Source organism: Argopecten irradians, chromosome 2 (assembly GCF_041381155.1).
Source record: "Argopecten irradians isolate NY chromosome 2, Ai_NY, whole genome shotgun sequence".
Classification (NCBI taxonomy): Eukaryota; Metazoa; Mollusca; class Bivalvia; order Pectinida; family Pectinidae; genus Argopecten; species Argopecten irradians.
Genome location: NC_091135.1, coordinates 14162235 through 14170358, shown reverse-complemented (window position 1 = coordinate 14170358; position 8124 = coordinate 14162235).

Below are 8124 nucleotides of genomic sequence, written 5' to 3'. Positions count from 1 at the left end.
GTGACTACGGACAACTCTACCTGGAGAAAAGGGTTGGGGGTAAAATCCCACGTCCTTTGTGCCCTCGTCATTCATATTCTTCTCTTCTGTCAGGAAATGCGGTTGACTCTCTTATTCAAGCATCTTCCTGACAGGTTGAATGTTCTGGCGGATACTCTTTCCAGGCGCCGCAGGCCGGTTGTGACAGAAAGGCAGCTAAATCCCCCGATCTTCGAGGGCGTTTGCTAGGTGTGGAACATTCCTCATATAGACCTTTTCGCCACTTCCCTGAACAACTATTCGTCCACTTTTGTCTCTCCGGTGCCAGACCAAATGACTTGGGCTGTAGACGCTCTATCTCTGGATTGGGAGGGGATACAGGCTTATGCATTCCCTCCATTCAACCTGATGGGCAGGGTTCTAATTGAAGTTTCGGGGGCATCATTTTCCCCTCCTTCTGATAGCGCCCTGTGACCGAGACAATCCTGGTTTCCGGAGCTCTTGTCGTTTCTGTTGGTGGATATTCCTCTGGTTTTCCCACTCAGAATCAATTTCCTGCGCCAGCCTCGCCCCGGAAGATCCATTCACGAGCGTGGAAGCTATCTCATGAGGCCTCGCTCAGTCAGGCTTTTCTTGAGACGTGTCAGCTCGCATCGCTAGACCAATAAGGTCTTCCTCACCTGCCGTCTAACAGTCATGGAAGATAACTGTGATTGGTGTATTGACAAGAAGATTGAACAGGTCAATGCCTCTATCCAGCTGATTGCGGATTCCCTTCTCTATTTGTTTATGGAACGCAAACTTGCCTCTGGTACTATTGCAGGCTATCGCATGACTATTTCCAGTGTACTATATTCTCATTATAGACCAGAGTTAGGGTCTTCCAACTCTTTGTCTGCCTTGATTAGGTGGTTCAGTCTGGACAGGCCTAGGGTACGGCAGTTAGCTCCACAGTGGAATCTAACACTTGTGTTACTGAAAGGGGCTCCTTAAGAGCCTTTGGTGTCGGTCTCAATTAAGGTTTTTACTTTTGGCTTCCTGGTTGCTCTTGCCTCAGGCCGTAGGAGGAGTGATATCCATCTATTCACTTTTCGTGCTTCGTTGGGCCAGATATAGCTCTGTTATCCTACTCACTGATCCTGCCTTCTTGGTAAAGATGCACAATCTCTATTGAGTCGATGGATAATGATCGGCTGATTTGTCCCAGTCGGACGCTTAGGTTTTCCCTTGATAAAACAAGGGGGCGATGTACTATTCTTGCCCATAAAACAGGGTTAGCAGGATTTCTCCTCCCAGCGCATCTCCAGATGGATATGTCAGGTGATCAGGATTGCTTATGAGCAGTCTAATTATCAATCTGGAGCGAAATACAAGGAGATGGCCCATGAGGTTAGAACCCTTGCGGTTCCTTTGGCTCTCCATAATGGGTCCTGGTTCCAGGACATCATGTCTGCTGCCTTTTGGCGTGGTCAGACTACTTTCACTGCCTTTTACCTCCGGTCCTTGTCCTCTCACTCTAATGGACTGTTTTCCTAGGATCCAATTGTGGCGGCCCAGTCTGTGACTGATCCTCATCAGCAGATATCATATGTATTTGTAGTTTTTAACTTATGCGAGCAGGCATCCCAATGGTACACCTTTTTAATGGGGAGGTATATCCAAAATTGAAGGAAAATAAAAGAAATAAATTATCAAGGTTATTGGGAACTGCCTGAATTATGACACTTGTATAGTCGCTTGTTATAAAGAGTAAATATATTCAGTGATAAAAGGCTCTGAAGCTAACAAATTAAACAAATCAGTCTAACAGTAATCAAATACAATATCAATTTAAACGTTTAATCAACTTTATTGTACAGGTCATATATAGTCATTAGATGGAGTAAATGCAACAAAAATGCAATAGAATGCACCATGTTGATACTTCAGGTATAACTTGGATTTCCATGGAATTGTCATCACTTTACAAAATGTCAGAATTACGGAGAAAACAAAACCTTCTAGAATCATAAACGAAAATTACTTATAAGTTCCATATTTCTTACGCTGGAAATGGCTGTTCACTTAAAAAATTATTTTCATATTTTCGTGTCTAACGTTATTCCACAGGGATTCAATTTCGTTATTTAAACTTTTTACTATAATGCCATTGTTGCGGCGATTGATTTCTTACACAATTTCTTATCACCAGCGAAATAAGTTAAATCTAATAGCACGCGTAAATATATGTTGGTGTCCAATACTTCTTATAGGGAAAAGAATAATTCCATTAGAATGGACAAAAATAATGTCAAATTTTCGAGGCAATCTGTCCCAGTATCAAGACACAAAAATAACAAACAATTTTTTTTTGTTAATGACGTTGTGGTCAAAATGCATACATACTCACATATTTTTATTTTTAAATCATAACATATATAGGCTGATTAATATTAGTGATGATAGTGATGAGCATCTAATCTACCCTTGTACGTCTGTATCAATTGGCATGTGCATATTCAAAATCTTTGTCGCCCGGGCATCACGTAATAAAAAAGTGAGCTTTCCATGAATAAAATCATAAAAAATAGATTTACGCAACTTTACATTTTTGTTTATATGTTTCTCAATGCTGAACACATCCTGTGGCCTAAACGATATCATATGTAAGTTCCCTTTGCTTGAAAATTGCTGAAAATTAAAAATATGAGCGATTTGTAATGAGAGATTTCCGCAAGTGACTATACAGTAATTTTTTGAATTAAAACAAGCGACTATACAAAACTATTTCGTGTATGCATATTTTAAGATGTTTTAGCCGCTTTCTAATTACGAATAATGTAGAATAAAGAAACTGTAAATAAATAAATAATCAAATTACTCATATTAGTTACAATTATAACATATCAGGAAAAATGGGGGGAAACGCAATTTCCTCCGAAAACACATTACAGTTTTGATCGTAAATCACTTTGATTTAAACATATTTACGAAATGCGACATCTTAAGAACGGGGTAAATTGCAAAAATTTGATTAACTGAAACAGCAGGTCATGTCCATGGAGACGAATTTGAAATTTGAGGGCACGACGATTTACCCAAAAACATCCAAATATACCCCAAAACACATAAAAACGACACAAAAACACTATTAATTTTCGGGTTTTATAATATTGGTATCATTCAAAGGGGAACAACTCTAACGACGATTTACCCCAAAACACAAATGACATCCTGATATTGTCAGAACAGTTTTTTTTTTTCATTTATCTATTGAAAAATATAAGTTTTGACGAATTAAAATATGAAATTCTTCAACGGCACTGTAAAATACACGTTTGATTCTTTATCAGTATTTGCAAAGTAAAGCACTAGTCCGCTAAAACTACATGTAGATTTGTTCTACCTATATTATTAGGCTTTTTTAAAACTAGTATATTGAATTACAAAATTGAAAAGGCCTAATCATATTATATAACCCTATGTAATGTTATTACTGTACTTTAGGCGTAAAGATCGTGACTCTTGGTTTAACTGCCCAAATCCACTTTGAGATCCTATTTTACATTGTAAATTAAGAGCTCAAAGTAGATTTTAAAAATAAGAACCAATGTAGTTTAAGCATTGTAATTAAATAGAAAGTCATGTATGTTTTTGTGGGACTGCTATTTAATCAAGTTCAGTCCAAAAGTTTTTTTACACTGTTCTTTGTATTTTTTCTTTGAACTTTCCTGATCTCATCTACAGATGGTTTGTGTAAAGTTATAGAATATTGTCTACTCTACAGCTTAAAATTATCTAGACATTTGTTTAATGATGTAAGAGCTGTGCACAAAATTAATTCTTGTATATATTAATCCATCTGTAGATGAGATCCATATCAGACAAAATACAGAATGATAAGAAATAAACTTCTTAATAGATAAATACTTTATTTTGCTAGCAATTACGACATCAATTAAAAATGCTTGACAATACAAAATAGATGGAACATTCATACATTGGAAATGACATGAACGTATGTAAAATATTTGCATAATATCAGTAAAAGTGTAATTCATGTATATTTAACTGTCTAGATTACCATATATATATATATGGCTCCGACAAGCGGAAACCGAGATACATGTAGGTATGAACAAGAAGAAGGTAAAGAAAAAATCGCATTTAAATTAGAGGTCAACCGCATTTAAATTAGCAGGTCAGCCATATATAATTTTATTAAACCAAAGGCTTGCAAGCCTTTGTGTTAAAAACAGGTGAGCGATACAGGCACTCAGGGCCTCTTGTTATAATTTACCATTTAAATCCAGTGTATAGTTGCGAAAGTTAAATGCATTAATTAAATTATTTGCTAATGTATTTAAAAAATGTGATCATTTTAATTGTGTTGTTGTGATAATCAGTCATATGTTTTTTTTTTCTTTCACACAGGGGGTGGGTGTAAAGGCCAGCTTCTTAGTTGGTGCACCAGTACGCGGTGAGAGGACAGTGCACGTTAACAGACCCATACAGATAGAGGACATGTTGGAGATGTCCGGACGACTGGCCACTCAGACTGAGTACAGATTCACCCACATCTCAGCCCCCTCCCCGAGACAGAGGAAGGCGAGGAGGAAGTCCCGTCTAAAAAGGAAGCAACTCCTTGCAAGGAAAAGAACGGATAATGATATTTTATCGGAAGTTTAAAAAACTTAACAGCAATACTATTTGACAGTGGTACAAATTCATTTCAGTACCATTCAGGTCTGAAGAAATATTTGTCAAGGGTTTTAAGTGAAACTTCATCAAAGGTTACGAATACCTTTCCAATGCAAGATCCTTGACAATTAGTATACTTTGCCAGCAAAACATTCAAACAGGATTCCCAAAGGTAATTTTCAAATGCTTTCTCACGGTCATCAGGTTTTGTGGGATACCTTAGAGATGATAAAACCGTTGTAATTAATTTGTCTGGGTTCAGGTACGCATAACAGCACATTGTTTTATAGCAAAATTCAGTGTTTTGAAGACTATACAGCATATATATGTAAGTATCAACATCGTTGTTTTTAAATAGCACCAGAAAAGCAATAAAGTTTCTATGACATTAAAAAAGTCGTTTATTTTTTAAACTGGGCAATGAGATGTTGAAAGCCCCAATGTCAAATGTATTTCAAAAATCCGAAGGTATACAAATATAAGCACTCCCCATTGGATGTTACAATATAAAGTTCGTATAACAGGACGCTTTTTACAATGCATTTTTGCATTTCATATGTAATTTATCAATCTTACACTTGTAATTATTACCGTATGGCTTAGAGTACCAGACAATAAAAACTTACGAGTCATCCATGTGTAATCAATCGTTACAGGAGACTCTGGTGGTAAGGATACTAATTTTCTTTTTTTTTCCCTGAATATAATATGTTTAATTATAGGGAACTATGCTACCAATAGATTATTTCAATAATGTTACTAGCATCACTCATCTAATAATTAAAGATATTTTGGATACTAAGTAACATTTCTCCAGATAATCATTCAGAAGTAAAACGATAACATTGCATGAAGTATTACACCTACTCGCTATGAAAGTTAAAATTCTACTTTTCATTTTGTTAATCAGCGTTGTATAAATATTCTCTCATCTCATTGTCAATCCGTTAGGAACAGCACGTTTTTATGACGGGAATTATCATTTTTTCTATTTCATATTGTGATAAATACTGTTGTTTGCCGCCTTTCATCAACTTAATCCTGCCGATTAACCTGAGAACAGAACACCTTCGGTGCTGTATCGCATTGACATTCCTCTCATTCCTCTACCTCACAGTAAAAAATGTGTCATGACAGATTTTTTTTTAATTAAAAAATTATTTGCCCGACTCTTATCGTCTAAAAAGTGTCATAACATTTTTATTTTATAAAAAATAATGGTAGGCCGCTCTCAGCCATCGAAGTAATAAGCACCATTTGTAGCTCTAAAGACGACACAATTATCTGTCTAAAAGTCTTTTGAGCTACACTATTGCAGTTATACTTGGCATTACAATAACCAGGTGAGTGATACAGGCCCTCTGGGCCTCTTGTTATTATTTGTTCTGGAGTCACTTAGTTCCACCCACCATACATGTACTTGAACTATGACAAAAGAAGAAGTTTTTAGAGAAATCTATTGCAAATGTTTCAACTAATTAATATATGTAATATTATTTATGTGGTAATATATTCTTAAAATATCTTAAAAGATAAATTTGAAAAAAAAAAAAAAAAAAAAGGAAATGAATATGAAATGAAATAAAATCAACGATATTTAAAACAGTTGATTTTTTTTCATTGATTTCAATCCTTTCATTATGAAAATCTGCATCCATATTCTTCCTTACTATTTATATTAAAGAAATTCATCAACAATGTATACAGAACTATCTCTAGAAAATAACAGTCAGATTGTTACAATGTAGTCAATATTTTCATGTGTAGAAGATGCTCCGTCAGCTGAGTGACAAAGACCGTATTTAACACTATATACAAACCACACGTATTTAACACTATGTACAAACCACACCCGTATTTAACACTATGTACAAACCACACCCGTATTTAACACTATGTACAAACCACACCCGTATTTAACACTATGTACAAACCACACCAACCAGGTCCTTTTACCAGGGTTTTTGCCAGCTGTTTCGGGAAAAGGACCCGAAGCAAAAATTGGGAAAATACCATCTGTGTTTTTCAAAAATTGGGGAAATATTATCAGCACTATTTTGTTAAAATTTTCATCACAGTTTTGTTGAAATAAGATCAAAATGGGGAAATTAAATAACAAAGAAGTTTTGGCTGTTTCAGCTTCTACATTTAATTTTACTGATGTCATAGGTATATAATATAAGACATCATCATATTTGGGGTTTTAATTTAATTTTACTTAATTTAGGAAAATAAAGTGCTATTTTTCAATTGGGTATGGGTCCTTTTACCGGACCCTATTAAGGCCTGGCAAAAACCCTGCCTTTTACACATGGATCATCCACTTTAAATAACGAAACTCAGGTGCAAGTCATTGTTTTGGTGGCTTGGAAAGCAATGCTGGACAAATGAAGGCCAACAGGGTAACAATGCCTAATCTCCAATCAATGGATAATAATTATATCAGGACATAATATACCCAGTATTGTCATGAACTTTTATTGTCATTCAAAATTACATATTAATCAGTATAATGCTAAAGTCCCAAAGTTTGAAATATGTCCACATTTGGTCTGAATAAGATTTGTGCAGTAAACTGATGTTGATTAGTAATTTATTGTCTACTGTGGGAAGTAGGGAAGAGTTATCTCCCATTCAGATTATGGAATTATCTCCCATGTCGGTGTGGCAAATATGCAAATCAGACATGAGCACAGAGAAGAACTTTTCTCCCAATTATAAGTCAAATGAAAAGTTTTGCAGGGTATGTGGAAGGGTGGGATGCGTCCAACTGTGTTGTGACTGTTGCTTTTCATAGCTACATGTCAAAATTAAAAAGAAAAAAATCCTTCCTTAGCATGATTTGAACTCAGATCCTTCCAGTCACAAATCCAGCACCTTATCCACTAGGCTAACCCGAACTAGAACTAAATTGTGTATTCTCAGTACATGTGTTTCATATTCACACTGACAATAGTAAGCAATTTTCTTTCTGAGATATCGTAAATTGTGACAAATCCATCCATCTAAGAGGCCTAGACACCTGATATTGGACCTGTAGCATACTAGGACCCTGACCTTCATTCAAGGCCACAGTGGTAAAATAGGTTTAAATCTTTAAATGACTTTTCGTGAATAACTAAGAGGCCTAGAGACCTAATATTTGGCTTGAGGCGTGATGGGATAAAAGGCTACCAAGTATGTTCAAATAAATGACCTTGACCTTCATTCAAGGTCACAGGTCACAAGGGTCAAAAAGGCTAAATTTTTAAAATTTTAAACGACTTCTTGTGAATAACTAAGAGGCCTAAAAACCTGACATTGGGCCTGTGGCATGCAGGGATGAAGGGCTACCAAGTTTGCTCAAATGATAATATGTGATATGAAGTTAATCCTTGATATCCTGTGTTCCTATACTGTCATTATATCACATGCATGTCAAGCTTATGAAGTTAGTCTGATGTCAACTGATTCTATTTTAGAAAC